At 49.3% G+C, this 19,287-nt stretch overlaps 1 non-coding gene and 1 pseudogene across 1 annotated transcript; both read right to left on the bottom strand.

The window, feature by feature from the left end:
- Positions 1-11,452: 11,452 nt before the first annotated feature.
- On the bottom strand, positions 11,453-11,616 carry LOC132118726 (U1 spliceosomal RNA). The gene has a single exon (XR_009425954.1). It is a non-coding gene; the product is annotated as a U1 spliceosomal RNA (small nuclear RNA).
- Positions 11,617-11,968: 352 nt separating this feature from the next.
- LOC132118830 (U2 spliceosomal RNA) lies at positions 11,969-12,139 on the bottom strand (annotated as a pseudogene).
- Between the last annotated feature and the right edge of the window lie 7,148 nt (positions 12,140-19,287).

The following is a 19,287-nucleotide window of genomic DNA, read 5'->3' on the forward strand; positions in this document are numbered from 1 at the left end:
AACGTCACCGGGCCTCGCCCCGATCGGCCTGACGCTGGCTCTGCGGCGACAGAGAGTACGGCATCGCTCGTAACTCCCAAACGGTTCGTCGCAGAGCCACGTGCCTTATGTCATCGGAATCCTTGGCTCGAGCCGAACGAGATGCAGGTCTCAGATTGGCTCGTCGCTCTGACGAAATTTTCGGGTATTTGGGATTTTGTCGAAAACCTTCTTTTGCAAACTAGCGGCAGGTATTTGGCCCAGTCCCACCCAGATCAGCACAGAATGCTTCTCTGGAGTCTGACTGTCAATAATCATCCAAAAAAAGTGGAAATTTCCATTCACCTTGGCGAGGGGACCTCAAAACGTGCCAAGGTGGTGTGGCCGAGGTGGCTCAAATGGCTATAACTCCAGGAAGGAGTGAGATCCCTTCACCCAAATCGGCACACCTGTGCAGGGGCTCAGTCAGCGGTCAGGTGTAAAAGGGCGCTGCGACAGGCCACTAGGTGGCGCTGTAAGCGGAAAAATAAGAAAATTGAAATGTAAAAGGACCATCAAAAAAAGATGGAAACACCTGAAACGCTGTGTGATGGTAGTACCCTCCCCCGTCTGCAACGTCACCGGGCCTCGCCCCGATCGGCCTGACGCTGGCTCTGCGGCGACAGAGAGTACGGCATCGCTCGTAACTCCCAAACGGTTCGTCGCAGAGCCACGTGCCTTATGTCATCGGAATCCTTGGCTCGAGCCGAACGAGATGCAGGTCTCAGATTGGCTCGTCGCTCTGACGAAATTTTCGGGTATTTGGGATTTTGTCGAAAACCTTCTTTTGCAAACTAGCGGCAGGTATTTGGCCCAGTCCCACCCAGATCAGCACAGAATGCTTCTCTGGAGTCTGACTGTCAATAATCATCCAAAAAAAGTGGAAATTTCCATTCACCTTGGCGAGAGGACCTCAAAACGTGCCAAGGTGGTGTGGCCGAGGTGGCTCAAATGGCTATAACTCCAGGAAGGAGTGAGATCCCTTCACCCAAATCGGCACACCTGTGCAGGGGCTCAGTCAGCGTTCAGGTGTAAAAGGGCGCTGCGACAGGCCACTAGGTGGCGCTGTAAGCGGAAAAATAAGAAAATTGAAATGTAAAAGGACCATCAAACAAAGATGGAAACACCTGAAACGCTGTGTGATGGTAGTACACTCCCCCGTCTGCAACGTCACCGGGCCTCGCCCCGATCGGCCTGACGCTGGCTCTGCGGCGACAGAGAGTACGGCATCGCTCGTAACTCCCAAACGGTTCGTCGCAGAGCCACGTGCCTTATGTCATCGGAATCCTTGGCTCGAGCCGAACGAGATGCAGGTCTCAGATTGGCTCATCGCTCTGACGAAATTTTCGGGTATTTGGGATTTTGTCGAAAACCTTCTTTTGCAAACTAGCGGCAGGTATTTGGCCCAGTCCCACCCAGATCAGCACAGAATGCTTCTCTGGAGTCTGACTGTCAATAATCATCCAAAAAAAGTGGAAATTTCCATTCACCTTGGCGAGGGGACCTCAAAACGTGCCAAGGTGGTGTGGCCGAGGTGGCTCAAATGGCTATAACTCCAGGAAGGAGTGAGATCCCTTCACCCAAATCGGCACACCTGTGCAGGGGCTCAGTCAGCGTTCAGGTGTAAAAGGGCGCTGCGACAGGCCACTAGGTGGCGCTGTAAGCGGAAAAATAAGAAAATTGAAATGTAAAAGGACCATCAAACAAAGATGGAAACACCTGAAACGCTGTGTGATGGTAGTACACTCCCCCGTCTGCAACGTCACCGGGCCTCGCCCCGATCGGCCTGACGCTGGCTCTGCGGCGACAGAGAGTACGGCATCGCTCGTAACTCCCAAACGGTTCGTCGCAGAGCCACGTGCCTTATGTCATCGGAATCCTTGGCTCGAGCCGAACGAGATGCAGGTCTCAGATTGGCTCATCGCTCTGACGAAATTTTCGGGTATTTGGGATTTTGTCGAAAACCTTCTTTTGCAAACTAGCGGCAGGTATTTGGCCCAGTCCCACCCAGATCAGCACAGAATGCTTCTCTGGAGTCTGACTGTCAATAATCATCCAAAAAAAGTGGAAATTTCCATTCACCTTGGCGAGGGGACCTCAAAACGTGCCAAGGTGGTGTGGCCGAGGTGGCTCAAATGGCTATAACTCCAGGAAGGAGTGAGATCCCTTCACCCAAATCGGCACACCTGTGCAGGGGCTCAGTGAGCGGTCAGGTGTAAAAGGGCGCTGCGACAGGCCACTAGGTGGCGCTGTAAGCGGAAAAATAAGAAAATTGAAATGTAAAAGGACCATCAAACAAAGATGGAAACACCTGAAACGCTGTGTGATGGTAGTACCCTCCCCCGTCTGCAACGTCACCGGGCCTCGCCCCGATCGGCCTGACGCTGGCTCTGCGGCGACAGAGAGTACGGCATCGCTCGTAACTCCCAAACGGTTCGTCGCAGAGCCACGTGCCTTATGTCATCGGAATCCTTGGCTCGAGCCGAACGAGATGCAGGTCTCAGATTGGCTCGTCGCTCTGACGAAATTTTCGGGTATTTGGGATTTTGTCGAAAACCTTCTTTTGCAAACTAGCGGCAGGTATTTGGCCCAGTCCCACCCAGATCAGCACAGAATGCTTCTCTGGAGTCTGACTGTCAATAATCATCCAAAAAAAGTGGAAATTTCCATTCACCTTGGCGAGAGGACCTCAAAACGTGCCAAGGTGGTGTGGCCGAGGTGGCTCAAATGGCTATAACTCCAGGAAGGAGTGAGATCCCTTCACCCAAATCGGCACACCTGTGCAGGGGCTCAGTCAGCGTTCAGGTGTAAAAGGGCGCTGCGACAGGCCACTAGGTGGCGCTGTAAGCGGAAAAATAAGAAAATTGAAATGTAAAAGGACCATCAAACAAAGATGGAAACACCTGAAACGCTGTGTGATGGTAGTACCCTCCCCCGTCTGCAACGTCACCGGGCCTCGCCCCGATCGGCCTGACGCTGGCTCTGCGGCGACAGAGAGTACGGCATCGCTCGTAACTCCCAAACGGTTCGTCGCAGAGCCACGTGCCTTATGTCATCGGAATCCTTGGCTCGCGCCGAACGAGATGCAGGTCTCAGATTGGCTCATCGCTCTGACGAAATTTTCGGGTATTTGGGATTTTGTCGAAAACCTTCTTTTGCAAACTAGCGGCAGGTATTTGGCCCAGTCCCACCCAGATCAGCACAGAATGCTTCTCTGGAGTCTGACTGTCAATAATCATCCAAAAAAAGTGGAAATTTCCATTCACCTTGGCGAGGGGACCTCAAAACGTGCCAAGGTGGTGTGGCCGAGGTGGCTCAAATGGCTATAACTCCAGGAAGGAGTGAGATCCCTTCACCCAAATCGGCACACCTGTGCAGGGGCTCAGTCAGCGTTCAGGTGTAAAAGGGCGCTGCGACAGGCCACTAGGTGGCGCTGTAAGCGGAAAAATAAGAAAATTGAAATGTAAAAGGACCATCAAACAAAGATGGAAACACCTGAAACGCTGTGTGATGGTAGTACCCTCCCCCGTCTGCAACGTCACCGGGCCTCGCCCCGATCGGCCTGACGCTGGCTCTGCGGCGACAGAGAGTACGGCATCGCTCGTAACTCCCAAACGGTTCGTCGCAGAGCCACGTGCCTTATGTCATCGGAATCCTTGGCTCGAGCCGAACGAGATGCAGGTCTCAGATTGGCTCGTCGCTCTGACGAAATTTTCGGGTATTTGGGATTTTGTCGAAAACCTTCTTTTGCAAACTAGCGGCAGGTATTTGGCCCAGTCCCACCCAGATCAGCACAGAATGCTTCTCTGGAGTCTGACTGTCAATAATCATCCAAAAAAAGTGGAAATTTCCATTCACCTTGGCGAGGGGACCTCAAAACGTGCCAAGGTGGTGTGGCCGAGGTGGCTCAAATGGCTATAACTCCAGGAAGGAGTGAGATCCCTTCACCCAAATCGGCACACCTGTGCAGGGGCTCAGTCAGCGGTCAGGTGTAAAAGGGCGCTGCGACAGGCCACTAGGTGGCGCTGTAAGCGGAAAAATAAGAAAATTGAAATGTAAAAGGACCATCAAAAAAAGATGGAAACACCTGAAACGCTGTGTGATGGTAGTACCCTCCCCCGTCTGCAACGTCACCGGGCCTCGCCCCGATCGGCCTGACGCTGGCTCTGCGGCGACAGAGAGTACGGCATCGCTCGTAACTCCCAAACGGTTCGTCGCAGAGCCACGTGCCTTATGTCATCGGAATCCTTGGCTCGAGCCGAACGAGATGCAGGTCTCAGATTGGCTCGTCGCTCTGACGAAATTTTCGGGTATTTGGGATTTTGTCGAAAACCTTCTTTTGCAAACTAGCGGCAGGTATTTGGCCCAGTCCCACCCAGATCAGCACAGAATGCTTCTCTGGAGTCTGACTGTCAATAATCATCCAAAAAAAGTGGAAATTTCCATTCACCTTGGCGAGAGGACCTCAAAACGTGCCAAGGTGGTGTGGCCGAGGTGGCTCAAATGGCTATAACTCCAGGAAGGAGTGAGATCCCTTCACCCAAATCGGCACACCTGTGCAGGGGCTCAGTCAGCGTTCAGGTGTAAAAGGGCGCTGCGACAGGCCACTAGGTGGCGCTGTAAGCGGAAAAATAAGAAAATTGAAATGTAAAAGGACCATCAAACAAAGATGGAAACACCTGAAACGCTGTGTGATGGTAGTACACTCCCCCGTCTGCAACGTCACCGGGCCTCGCCCCGATCGGCCTGACGCTGGCTCTGCGGCGACAGAGAGTACGGCATCGCTCGTAACTCCCAAACGGTTCGTCGCAGAGCCACGTGCCTTATGTCATCGGAATCCTTGGCTCGAGCCGAACGAGATGCAGGTCTCAGATTGGCTCATCGCTCTGACGAAATTTTCGGGTATTTGGGATTTTGTCGAAAACCTTCTTTTGCAAACTAGCGGCAGGTATTTGGCCCAGTCCCACCCAGATCAGCACAGAATGCTTCTCTGGAGTCTGACTGTCAATAATCATCCAAAAAAAGTGGAAATTTCCATTCACCTTGGCGAGGGGACCTCAAAACGTGCCAAGGTGGTGTGGCCGAGGTGGCTCAAATGGCTATAACTCCAGGAAGGAGTGAGATCCCTTCACCCAAATCGGCACACCTGTGCAGGGGCTCAGTCAGCGTTCAGGTGTAAAAGGGCGCTGCGACAGGCCACTAGGTGGCGCTGTAAGCGGAAAAATAAGAAAATTGAAATGTAAAAGGACCATCAAACAAAGATGGAAACACCTGAAACGCTGTGTGATGGTAGTACACTCCCCCGTCTGCAACGTCACCGGGCCTCGCCCCGATCGGCCTGACGCTGGCTCTGCGGCGACAGAGAGTACGGCATCGCTCGTAACTCCCAAACGGTTCGTCGCAGAGCCACGTGCCTTATGTCATCGGAATCCTTGGCTCGAGCCGAACGAGATGCAGGTCTCAGATTGGCTCATCGCTCTGACGAAATTTTCGGGTATTTGGGATTTTGTCGAAAACCTTCTTTTGCAAACTAGCGGCAGGTATTTGGCCCAGTCCCACCCAGATCAGCACAGAATGCTTCTCTGGAGTCTGACTGTCAATAATCATCCAAAAAAAGTGGAAATTTCCATTCACCTTGGCGAGGGGACCTCAAAACGTGCCAAGGTGGTGTGGCCGAGGTGGCTCAAATGGCTATAACTCCAGGAAGGAGTGAGATCCCTTCACCCAAATCGGCACACCTGTGCAGGGGCTCAGTCAGCGGTCAGGTGTAAAAGGGCGCTGCGACAGGCCACTAGGTGGCGCTGTAAGCGGAAAAATAAGAAAATTGAAATGTAAAAGGACCATCAAACAAAGATGGAAACACCTGAAACGCTGTGTGATGGTAGTACCCTCCCCCGTCTGCAACGTCACCGGGCCTCGCCCCGATCGGCCTGACGCTGGCTCTGCGGCGACAGAGAGTACGGCATCGCTCGTAACTCCCAAACGGTTCGTCGCAGAGCCACGTGCCTTATGTCATCGGAATCCTTGGCTCGAGCCGAACGAGATGCAGGTCTCAGATTGGCTCGTCGCTCTGACGAAATTTTCGGGTATTTGGGATTTTGTCGAAAACCTTCTTTTGCAAACTAGCGGCAGGTATTTGGCCCAGTCCCACCCAGATCAGCACAGAATGCTTCTCTGGAGTCTGACTGTCAATAATCATCCAAAAAAAGTGGAAATTTCCATTCACCTTGGCGAGAGGACCTCAAAACGTGCCAAGGTGGTGTGGCCGAGGTGGCTCAAATGGCTATAACTCCAGGAAGGAGTGAGATCCCTTCACCCAAATCGGCACACCTGTGCAGGGGCTCAGTCAGCGTTCAGGTGTAAAAGGGCGCTGCGACAGGCCACTAGGTGGCGCTGTAAGCGGAAAAATAAGAAAATTGAAATGTAAAAGGACCATCAAACAAAGATGGAAACACCTGAAACGCTGTGTGATGGTAGTACCCTCCCCCGTCTGCAACGTCACCGGGCCTCGCCCCGATCGGCCTGACGCTGGCTCTGCGGCGACAGAGAGTACGGCATCGCTCGTAACTCCCAAACGGTTCGTCGCAGAGCCACGTGCCTTATGTCATCGGAATCCTTGGCTCGAGCCGAACGAGATGCACGTCTCAGATTGGCTCATCGCTCTGACGAAATTTTCGGGTATTTGGGATTTTGTCGAAAACCTTCTTTTGCAAACTAGCGGCAGGTATTTGGCCCAGTCCCACCCAGATCAGCACAGAATGCTTCTCTGGAGTCTGACTGTCAATAATCATCCAAAAAAAGTGGAAATTTCCATTCACCTTGGCGAGAGGACCTCAAAACGTGCCAAGGTGGTGTGGCCGAGGTGGCTCAAATGGCTATAACTCCAGGAAGGAGTGAGATCCCTTCACCCAAATCGGCACACCTGTGCAGGGGCTCAGTCAGCGTTCAGGTGTAAAAGGGCGCTGCGACAGGCCACTAGGTGGCGCTGTAAGCGGAAAAATAAGAAAATTGAAATGTAAAAGGACCATCAAACAAAGATGGAAACACCTGAAACGCTGTGTGATGGTAGTACCCTCCCCCGTCTGCAACGTCACCGGGCCTCGCCCCGATCGGCCTGACGCTGGCTCTGCGGCGACAGAGAGTACGGCATCGCTCGTAACTCCCAAACGGTTCGTCGCAGAGCCACGTGCCTTATGTCATCGGAATCCTTGGCTCGAGCCGAACGAGATGCAGGTCTCAGATTGGCTCATCGCTCTGACGAAATTTTCGGGTATTTGGGATTTTGTCGAAAACCTTCTTTTGCAAACTAGCGGCAGGTATTTGGCCCAGTCCCACCCAGATCAGCACAGAATGCTTCTCTGGAGTCTGACTGTCAATAATCATCCAAAAAAGTGGAAATTTCCATTCACCTTGGCGAGGGGACCTCAAAACGTGCCAAGGTGGTGTGGCCGAGGTGGCTCAAATGGCTATAACTCCAGGAAGGAGTGAGATCCCTTCACCCAAATCGGCACACCTGTGCAGGGGCTCAGTCAGCGTTCAGGTGTAAAAGGGCGCTGCGACAGGCCACTAGGTGGCGCTGTAAGCGGAAAAATAAGAAAATTGAAATGTAAAAGGACCATCAAACAAAGATGGAAACACCTGAAACGCTGTGTGATGGTAGTACCCTCCCCCGTCTGCAACGTCACCGGGCCTCGCCCCGATCGGCCTGACGCTGGCTCTGCGGCGACAGAGAGTACGGCATCGCTCGTAACTCCCAAACGGTTCGTCGCAGAGCCACGTGCCTTATGTCATCGGAATCCTTGGCTCGAGCCGAACGAGATGCAGGTCTCAGATTGGCTCGTCGCTCTGACGAAATTTTCGGGTATTTGGGATTTTGTCGAAAACCTTCTTTTGCAAACTAGCGGCAGGTATTTGGCCCAGTCCCACCCAGATCAGCACAGAATGCTTCTCTGGAGTCTGACTGTCAATAATCATCCAAAAAAAGTGGAAATTTCCATTCACCTTGGCGAGGGGACCTCAAAACGTGCCAAGGTGGTGTGGCCGAGGTGGCTCAAATGGCTATAACTCCAGGAAGGAGTGAGATCCCTTCACCCAAATCGGCACACCTGTGCAGGGGCTCAGTCAGCGGTCAGGTGTAAAAGGGCGCTGCGACAGGCCACTAGGTGGCGCTGTAAGCGGAAAAATAAGAAAATTGAAATGTAAAAGGACCATCAAAAAAAGATGGAAACACCTGAAACGCTGTGTGATGGTAGTACCCTCCCCCGTCTGCAACGTCACCGGGCCTCGCCCCGATCGGCCTGACGCTGGCTCTGCGGCGACAGAGAGTACGGCATCGCTCGTAACTCCCAAACGGTTCGTCGCAGAGCCACGTGCCTTATGTCATCGGAATCCTTGGCTCGAGCCGAACGAGATGCAGGTCTCAGATTGGCTCGTCGCTCTGACGAAATTTTCGGGTATTTGGGATTTTGTCGAAAACCTTCTTTTGCAAACTAGCGGCAGGTATTTGGCCCAGTCCCACCCAGATCAGCACAGAATGCTTCTCTGGAGTCTGACTGTCAATAATCATCCAAAAAAAGTGGAAATTTCCATTCACCTTGGCGAGAGGACCTCAAAACGTGCCAAGGTGGTGTGGCCGAGGTGGCTCAAATGGCTATAACTCCAGGAAGGAGTGAGATCCCTTCACCCAAATCGGCACACCTGTGCCGATTTATGGGGGAAGTCGTGGCCTAATGGTTAGAGAGTCGGACTCCCAATCGAAAGGTTGTGAGTTTGAGTCCCGGGCCGGCAGGAATTGTGGGTGGGGGGAGTGCATGTACAGTTCTCTCTCCACCTTCAATACCACGACTTAGGTGCCCTTGAGCAAGGCATCGAACCCCCAACTGCTCCCCGGGCGCCGCAGCATAAATGGCTGCCCACTGCTCCGGGTTTGTGCTCACAGTGTGTGTGTGTGTTCAATGCTCTGTGTGTGTGCATTTCGGATGGGTTAAATGCAGAGCACAAATTCTGAGTATGGGTCACCATACTTGGCTGAATGTCACTTCACTCTCTTCACTCTCTCTTCAGGGGCTCAGTCAGCGGTCAGGTGTAAAAGGGCGCTGCGACAGGCCACTAGGTGGCGCTGTAAGCGGAAAAATAAGAAAAATGAAATGTAAAAGGACCATCAAGCAAAGATGGAAACACCTGAAACGCTGTGTGATGGTAGTACCCTCCCCCGTCTGCAACGTCACCGGGCCTCGCCCCGATCGGCCTGACGCTGGCTCTGCAGCGACAGAGAGTACGGCATCGCTCGTAAATCCCAAACGGTTCGTCGCAAAGCCACGTGCCTTATGTCATCGGAATCCTTGGCTCGAGCCGAACGAGATGCAGGTCTCAGATTGGCTCGTCGCTCTGAGGAAATTTTCGGGTATTTGGGATTTTGTCGAAAACTTTCTTTTGCAAACTAGCGGCAGGTATTTGGCCCAGTCCCACCCAGATCAGCACAGAATGCTTCTCTGGAGTCTGACTGTCAATAATCATCCAAAAAAATAGTGGAAATTTCCATTCACCTTGGCGAGGGGACCTCAAAACGTGCCAAGGTGGTGTGGCCGAGGTGGCTCAAATGGCTATAACTCCAGGAAGGAGTGAGATCCCTTCACCCAAATCTGCGACAGGCCACTAGGTAACGCTGTAAGCGGAAAAATAAGAAAAATGAAATGTAAAAGGACCATCAAACAAAGATGGAAACACCTGAAACGCTGTGTGATGGTAGTACCCTCCCCCGTCTGCAACGTCACCGGGCCTCGCCCCGATCGGCCTGACGCTGGCTCTGCAGCGACAGAGAGTACGGCATCGCTCGTAACTCCCAAACGGTTCGTCGCAAAGCCACGTGCCTTATGTCATCGGAATCCTTGGCTCGAGCCGAACGAGATGCAGGTCTCAGATTGGCTCGTCGCTCTGAGGAAATTTTCGGGTATTTGGGATTTTGTCGAAAACCTTCTTTTGCAAACTAGCGGCAGGTATTTGGCCCAGTCCCACCCAGATCAGCACAGAATGCTTCTCTGGAGTCTGACTGTCAATAATCATCCAAAAAAATAGTGGAAATTTCCATTCACCTTGGCGAGGGGACCTCAAAATGTGCCAAGGTGGTGTGGCCGAGGTGGCTCAAATGGCTATAACTCCAGGAAGGAGTGAGATCCCTTCACCCAAATCTGCGACAGGCCACTAGGTAACGCTGTAAGCGGAAAAATAAGAAAAATGAAATGTAAAAGGACCATCAAACAAAGATGGAAACACCTGAAACGCTGTGTGATGGTAGTACCCTCCCCCGTCTGCAACGTCACCGGGCCTCGCCCCGATCGGCCTGACGCTGGCTCTGCAGCGACAGAGAGTACGGCATCGCTCGTAACTCCCAAACGGTTCGTCGCAGAGCCACGTGCCTTATGTCATCGGAATCCTTGGCTCGAGTCGAACGAGATGCAGGTCTCAGATTGGCTCGTCGCTCTGACGAAATTTTCGGGTATTTGGGATTTTGTCGAAAACCTTCTTTTGCAAACTAGCGGCAGGTATTTGGCCCAGTCCCACCCAGATCAGCACAGAATGCTTCTCTGGAGTCTGACTGTCAATAATCATCCCAAAAAAGTGGAAATTTCCATTCACCTTGGCGAGGGGACCTCAAAACGTGCCAAGGTGGTGTGGCCGAGGTGGCTCAAATGGCTATAACTCCAGGAAGGAGTGAGATCCCTTCACCCAAATCGGCACACCTGTGCAGGGGCTCAGTCAGCGGTCAGGTGTAAAAGGGCGCTGCGACAGGCCACTAGGTGGCGCTGTAAGCGGAAAAAAACTAATATGATTTGAAAAATCATAAATCGGGGGAAGTCGTGGCCTAATGGTTAGAGAGTCGGACTCCCAATCAAAAGGTTGTGAGTTCGAGTCCCGGGCCGGCAGGAATTGTGGGTGGGGGGAGTGCATGTACAGTTCTCTCTCCACCTTCAATACCACGACTTAGGTGCCCTTGAGCAAGGCATCGAACCCCCAACTGCTCCCCGGGCGCCGCAGCATAAATGGCTGCCCACTGCTCTGGGTCTGTGCTCACAGTGTGTGTGTGTGTTCAATGCTCTGTGTGTGTGCATTTCGGATGGGTTAAATGCAGAGCACAAATTCTGAGTATGGGTCACCATACTTGGCTGAATGTCACTTCACTTTCACTTTCACAAAAGCACAACCAAAAACAAACATGGACTCAGCTACAGCTAGGCTGCAGTCAATCCAATCGACTTGCAAAGTGAGGTCTGTGCAAAATTCGAACTAAACCACACACCAGGGACCGATATTTCAAGAGCGTAAGTGATTTTGTTTCATGAGCTCAAAACACATACCCAGCATGTGGCAGGACTCATCATTCTGAAACTAAAAAGTAACTGAGATAGATCTTTCTGCTTTGTTTCACCAGTTAATTCAGGGGAGAGCACGAACGCAGTCCCCCACTACCATAAATTATGCAGTCGAGATTCCCACATTTGGGGAATTCGCAGGGGTCAGCATGGCCGTAGTGCAATGGACAAGCCTCACCCTGGGTGAACCGCCTTCTTGATCATGGTGTCTCCCCTGCCAGGTAAGTATGAAGACCCAGGCGGCCAGCCAGAGGTACAATTTGCGTCTCTACCATCCTCACCAATGGTTAGCCCTCCGTAAACCCCAACAAAGGAAGGATGGGTGACTTCCATTACTGGCCTGGAAACTGCTTCCCAACGCTGGTTTTAGTTGACTCCCTTTAACCAAACACACCGAATTCGATACATCACCTCGTCAGTGAAAGACTCCGAGACCTCAGGTGGGAGCATCGTTAGTGGAAGAGTCCAACACCTCAGGGGGGTGCCTCAGAAGAGAGTCCGCAATAAACCACAGGAGCTGCAAAGGCAGACCTCATTACTTGCTCTGCTATTCGTCACAATAAATGGCATTCCCGAAAAAGGGAAAGCACACCGTTCCTGGAGACACTGCAATACCAGGCCGATGCGTGGAATGGACGGAGCAAGCCCCGGCTCCAGCTCCGTGATCTAAAAATCCATTTAATATGTAGTCCCCGGATGGGGGACGTATCAGATATTAAACTGATAAGAACAGATTTTTCTTTCGAAAATGTTTTATTGTCACAATAATCTCTGGTTACATGCACACATTTTTTTTGTTAAAAAACATAGTACATTGGTTGCTTTGGAGACCTTTTTTTTTTTTTTTTTTTTTTTTTTCAAAACAACAGTTAAATAAGTTGATACAAAAATAAAAACATTTTGTGTGGAGTGTTTGTTTGTGTTGTGTATCTGTAGTGTTAAAAAAAAACAGTGTTATTAAAATCGAAAGACAGGTTTAAAACGTTTCTCTTCTGGATTACAAAAACGGGTATGTCCTTTAAAAAAAATAAGAGGTTAAACCATTAACTCTGTTCCTCAAAAACAGTCCCAGAGACTTGACCCTTCTGGCTCAGAGGAGATCCTCTTAAACCGTGGCGCCGCTGCCCCACTTCAGGTGCATCTACGGGCAGCCAGGGCTCGTGGCTATGGGGACCTTTCCCGTGAAGCTCTAACCCTCCACATCCAAATGGCGACATGCGGTGTACTCCTGCAGCCTTGATTTAGCCAGCTGGATAGTGGCGTGGAGGGACCCCTGCATGCGCTTCCCTACCAGTAGGTTTCTGGAGGTCCATATGGCGTCTTTGATGCAGATGATGGTGAGCCATAGCTTAGGGGGTGTTTTTGCTGGCATTTCTTCTTGGCTCACCCCTCCTCTTCCCATTGGGTAGTCTAGGACCCCCCCTACTGGCAGGCACGGGAATTGCTGGGGGCCAGCTGTTGCCCACAGGTCCCTCACAGCGCTGCACTCCCAGAAGGCGTGCTTCACGGTCTCGGGTGCGCCACATCCGGGCCGTGGGCAGATGGGGTTCTTTGACATGCCTCGGGAGTGCATCACGGCCCTGACCGGGAGGATCTCATGGGCAGCCATCCAAGCCAAGTCTCGGTGTCGGTTGTGAAGAGCTGAGTGGGATACATTCCGCCAAACTTTTTGGGCTTCACCTAGAGTGAGCCCGCGCACTGGACACACTTGTTCCCATTCCTGCACAAGAGAGAGTATGGAGCGATGATTAGTTAAAACGGTCACACTTTCTTTTTCCAAATTGAATTTCTTTAAAAACTTCTTTATGTGGGTGTATGCTGGGGGTTGGTCAAAGGCAACCGGTGTTGTCAAGTCAATCTGTAAAATGTTTTGAGTTCTTAAGTAGGACCCCATCCAAAACCGGGTCATTGCTGCTGTTTTGTCTTGTTTGGATGGGGTTCGGGCATGTTTTATATGTAGTGCAGTATAAAAAGCTCCTAAAAACAAGTAGGGGTCTGGCACTCCTTTTCCTCCATTTTGGGGTGCTTTCTTCATGGTTGCTCTTTTAAGTCTCTCCCACTTGGACCCCCACACAAAATAAAACATTGCACGTTCCAGGGATGCAAGAAAGAGTCTGGGTGGAAATAAAACAGAACACAACAATAAAACCAGGGGTAAAATCACAGCTTTTATGATTAAAACCTTTCCTTCAAATGTCAAACGTCTCAGTCCCCAGAAACCTATTTTTTTCCGCACTTTAACCAACACGTCATGCCAGTTTCCACTCCCTCCCCCTTCTCTGTCAAATTTAATGCCCAATATTTTTAACTCTGTCTTTTTAAAAGTAGTTTCCAGTCCAGTAAGCTCGCTAGGTTTCCAGGGACCGTAAAACTGTGCCTGTGTTTTATCTCGGTTCAGTCTGGCTCCCGATGCTTTCCCAAACCAGTCTGTCAGGTCCATTGTCCTCTGTGTTGATAAAACGTCAGTACATAAAAGGTTGACATCATCCATATATAAAACGGTCTTTGCAGTCAGTCCTCCTGTCCCGGGTATAGTCAGTCCATTGATCCATTTATCCCTTCTCAATACCTGCGCTAAGGGTTCGATACAAGCCACATACAGGAGAGGAGATAACGGACAGCCCTGACGGACCCCGCTGCGTATATCTATCGCTTTTGAAAGATTCCCGTTAACTAGGATTTTGCTGGTTATATCTTTATACAGCAATCCCACCCAAGCTAAAAACCTCCTGGGAAACCCCATTTTTTCCAAAACTTGAAACAAGTAGTGGTGCGAGACTCGGTCAAATGCTTTTTCAAAGTCTAAATTTAAAACTATCAGCCGAATATTTCTGTCTCTCGCATAACATATGGCGTCTCTTATCAGTATGAGGCTGTCTGTGATCTTTCTCCCAGGGACAGCGCAGGCTTGATCCGGGTGGATCAGATCTGCTAAAACTGTTGACATTCGTGTTGTTAAAAGTTTACTAAAAAGTTTACAATCAAAGTTTAAAAGGGTTATAGGACGCCAGTTTTTTAGGTCGGTCTTGTCATCTTTTTTGTGTAGTAGCGTCATTATTCCTATCCTAAAACTGTCAGGGAGCTGGTCGATCTTTTCAAAGTCATTAAAAACAGCCAGTAAGTCTTGTCTTAGAATGTCCCAAAAGGTCAAATAAAATTCAAGAGGGAGTCCATCAACTCCAGGAGTTTTCCCTTTTTTGAATTTTTTAACACTTTTGTCTATCTCAGAAATGTTGAAGTCTTTTGTCAGACTGGTATTTTCTTTTACTGTTTTCTCTATGCTTGTTAAAATTTCACTTAAAATACTATTGTCACTTGCCTTTTCTTCATAGAGTTCTTCATAAAAGCTTTCTACTACTGATAAAATACCCTTTGTGTCGGTCACTGTTTCTCCTTCTTTATTTCTCAGTTTAAATATTGCTCTACCTCCGTCCATGACTTTCTTAAAAAAGTATCTTGTGCATTTCTCGCCTTCTTCTATTTCCCTTTCTTTGCTCCTGAAGATAACACCTCTACTTTTGACTTCTGCTAATTCTGACATTTCTTTCTTAACTTCCTTAATTTCTTCGTTAAAATCGAAACCCAGACTAAGAAGATAAAAGTAACGTTGTAGCCTCTTTTGCAGTCCCACCATTCGTCTTTTTTCCTTTAATTTTTTCTTTTTCCCTGCCCATCTAAAAAAGGTCTTGGTCTTTCCCTTTACCATCTCCCACCACTGTGTTCGTGAATCATAAAAGTCTTGTAAAGTCTGCCATTGGCTGTACTGCTCCCTGTAGTCTGTTGTGATCTCTGTCTTTCAGCAGGGAGCAGTTCAACTTCCAAATCCCACCACCTTTCGTCAAACCTGTGGGAAAAGAAAGGGTGCAAGAAAGCATAACGTGGTCTGAAAAGAAAACAGGTGTTAGTTTAGCATCTACTGGTGTAAGGTCTCGCGTGAAGATATAATCTATACTCTTATTATATCTCTTTTTCCCCAGGATGCATGGTTCTAAAACAGTCAGTCAATTTAAAATCCTTTATAATGTTCTGTAGTAAAATTGACGTTTTATCCATTTTAAAATCCCCTCTCTCTCCTTTTCTATCATTTTTACTTAAGATGCAATTAAAATCTCCTGCTAAAATAAATGGGGTCTTGCCTAAAAGGTGGGACTGCACGTCTTCTAAAAGGTCGTTCCTTTCATTTTTATCTGTGAAGGCATACATATTTAAAATATTAAAATCATGTCCTAAAAAGGACAGATTTATTAAAAGAGCTCTCCCATCTCTCACCACTGTGCTACACTTCACCAAGAGCTGAGGATTTTTAATTAAAATGGCTACTCCATCTGCTCTGTTAAAATTTGATCCACTCCACACAGATACATGAGGCCATTGTTCTTCTCATCTCCTATAATTGGACAAAAAAGGTAAAGCACATTCTTGTAAAAGCAGGATATCGCTATTTTGGGTTTGTAAAAAGGATAAAACCGTTTGAGCTCTCAACTGTGACCTCACACTTCTTACATTTAAGGTAGAGAGTGTGAGTGTCATGATAAAAACAGTTAAAAGGGATAAATACGACATTTTAGAAAATAACTAAAATTTCAATTAAAAAAGATATCTGTATCTTGTGAAACCAGCTTTTCCTTTTTTTCCCTATTTGGGGAATCCGGAGATTGAAGCTGTTTCCCCCCTGAGCTAGCTCTAGGGGTTGATGTTTGGAGATCTATTGACAAAAAGGATATTTCGTTTGGGGAACTGAGTGGGAAAAGCTGGTTCAGATCCTCTGATGAGGAGGAATCTGATTGCCATCCCATTCGATCTCTTTTCTCAGTTTTCTCCTCAATGGGAGATCGGGCAATCCTTTTTTTCCCTCTCAGTATAACTCCTGGAAGATCATTACTTACCTCTATCTCTCGTTTCTCCTCCACTACCTTTTCCTGTTCTTGGTTGTCTTGTTCACTATCCCCATCCTTGCTCTGTTCATCTGACCCCGTTTCTTTCTCTATTAGGGATTGATGGAGTTCCATCTCCTCCTTTTCATCTTCTCCAAAAGTATGGTTTGGCGGGAAGTTTGAAATTTGCTCAGCCCCCACTCTCTCCTTGCCTCTATCGTCCACTTTCTCTCCACCAACCACAGGGTTTGGCGGGAGATTTGAATTTGGCCCCGCCTCCTCGTTAACTTGTTGCATTTGCTCCTCAACTGCCATTTTGTGTGATTTAACTTTGTTGGCAAACGATTTGGGGCAATCTCTGTAAAGATGAGACAGGTCTCCACAAAGATTACACCTTCTGCCATTTGGACATTCTTCAAAGGAATGTCCAATTTCTCTACACTTGTTACAAAACACTTTCTGGCATGCCTCGACAAGATGTCCAAACTCCCCACAACGCCGGCAGAGTTTGGGCATTCCCTGGTAATGGATGTAGCCCCTGTTTTCTCCCAGAACTATCATTTGTGGTAAATGCCTCAGACCTTGGAAGCCCTGGGGGTCTTCCCATTGCTTAATGGGGACCCTCCAGGAACAATTCCAAATGCCGTCTTCATCATAAACCTTCATAGCCTGGCCCCTTACAGTGCAAAATCTACCCAGCCATATACAAATATCTTCTCCATTCACAGTCTCATTGAACATTCTAACGATAACCATTTTTTGTGTGTTATCAGTTAGTTTCTCAACTTTAAACATGGAAAACTGGGTCTTGTGTGTGTCAAAGCGCTGCCAGAAGTCATTTAACAGTGCTGCATTTTTAAAACTCACATCAAAACCTTTATTAAAAGGCAGGGTTAGAATGCAATTTAAATCAGCAGGGTTAAAACCTAGAAGTTTTTGCATCATTTTCCTTGAAAAATCCAACCTAGACATTTCCATTAACTTACCATCTTTTTCTAAAAACAGGAATCGAGTGCTGTGGTGCCTCCGCATGCCGGCACGGGCAGCCGACATGTTGGAAGCACCCACAGCTAAAAGAGATTAAACAAACTAAAATATTACTACAACAATAAAAGACAACTTAAAACAGAAATAACTTACCTTAAGACCAGTTTCTCAATAAAAAAACTCCTCCTAAAAAAACAAGCACAACACAATATGAAGGACAAGAAATAATAAAAAAGTATGCTCAAAGCAATACAATATACCTCTCGGAAGGTGTAGGACGTGCTATGGCAAAGCACAACCTAAGTACCTCCAAGAGGCGATCGCTGTCTCTTCCTCCAAGCCAGACACTTGATATTAGCTAAAAGGCCGAGAAGCGATGTTGATTTGATTCAGCGGGGAAGAAGCCGGACACGACGATGCCCATCTCGGCTTTGGTAAGTCTGGGAGACCTGAAACGCTGTGTGATGGTAGTACCCTCCCCCGTCTGCAACGTCACCGGGCCTCGCCCCGATCGGCCTGACGCTGGCTCTGCAGCAACAGAGAGTACGGCATCGCTCGTAACTCCCAAACGGCTCGTCGCAAAGCCACGTGCCTTATGTCATCGGAATCCTTGGCTCGAGCCGAACGAGATGCAGGTCTCAGATTGGCTCGTCGCTCTGACGAAATTTTCGGGTATTTGGGATTTTGTCGAAAACCTTCTTTTGCAAACTAGCGGCAGGTATTTGGCCCAGTCCCACCCAGATCAGCACAGAATGCTTCTCTGGAGTCTGACTGTCAATAATCATCCAAAAAAAGTGGAAATTTCCATTCACCTTGGCGAGGGGACCTCAAAACGTGCCAAGGTGGTGTGGCCGAGGTGGCTCAAATGGCTATAACTCCAGGAAGGAGTGAGATCCCTTCACCCAAATCGGCACACCTGTGCAGGGGCTCAGTCAGCGGTCAGGTGTAAAAGGGCGCTGCGACAGGCCACTAGGTGGCGCTGTAAGCGGAAAAATAAGAAAAATGAAATGTAAAAGGACCATCAAACAAAGATGGAAACACCTGAAACGCTGTGTGATGGTAGTACCCTCCCCCGTCTGCAACGTCACCGGGCCTCGCCCCGATCGGCCTGACGCTGGCTCTGCAGCAACAGAGAGTACGGCATCGCTCGTAACTCCCAAACGGTTCGTCGCAAAGCCACGTGCCTTATGTCATCGGAATCCTTGGCTCGAGCCGAACGAGATGCAGGTCTCAGATTGGCTCGTCGCTCTGACGAAATTTTCGGGTATTTGGGATTTTGTCGAAAACCTTCTTTTGCAAACTAGCGGCAGGTATTTGGCCCAGTCCCACCCAGATCAGCACAGAATGCTTCTCTGTAGTCTGACTGTCAATAATCATCCAAAAAAAGTGGAAATTTCCATTCACCTTGGCGAGGGGACCTCAAAACGTGCCAAGGTGGTGTGGCCGAGGTGGCTCAAATGGCTATAACTCCAGGAAGGAGTGAGATCCCTTCACCCAAATCGGCACACCTGTGCAGGGGCTCAGTCAGCGGTCAGGTGTAAAAGGGCGCTGCGACAGGCCACTAGGTGGCGCTGTAAGCGGAAAAATAAGAAAAATGAAATGTAAAAGGACCATCAAACAAAGATGGAAACACCTGAAACGCTGTGTGATGGTAGTACCCTCCCCCGTCTGCAACGTCACCGGGCCTCGCCCCGATCGGCCTGACGCTGGCTCTGCAGCAACAGAGAGTACGGCATCGCTCGTAACTCCCAAACGGTTCGTCGCAAAGCCACGTGCCTTATGTCATCGGAATCCTTGGCTCGAGCCGAACGAGATGCAGGTCTCAGATTGGCTCGTCGCTCTGACGAAATTTTCGGGTATTTGGGATTTTGTCGAAAACCTTCTTTTGCAAACTAGCGGCAGGTATTTGGCCCAGTCCCACCCAGATCAGCACAGAATGCTTCTCTGTTGTCTGACTGTCAATAATCATCCAAAAAAAGTGGAAATTTCCATTCACCTTGGCGAGGGGACCTCAAAACGTGCCAAGGTGGTGTGGCCGA

The sequence above is a fragment of the Carassius carassius genome, chromosome 37, assembly GCF_963082965.1.
Source record: "Carassius carassius chromosome 37, fCarCar2.1, whole genome shotgun sequence".
NCBI classification, from domain to species: domain Eukaryota; kingdom Metazoa; phylum Chordata; class Actinopteri; order Cypriniformes; family Cyprinidae; genus Carassius; species Carassius carassius.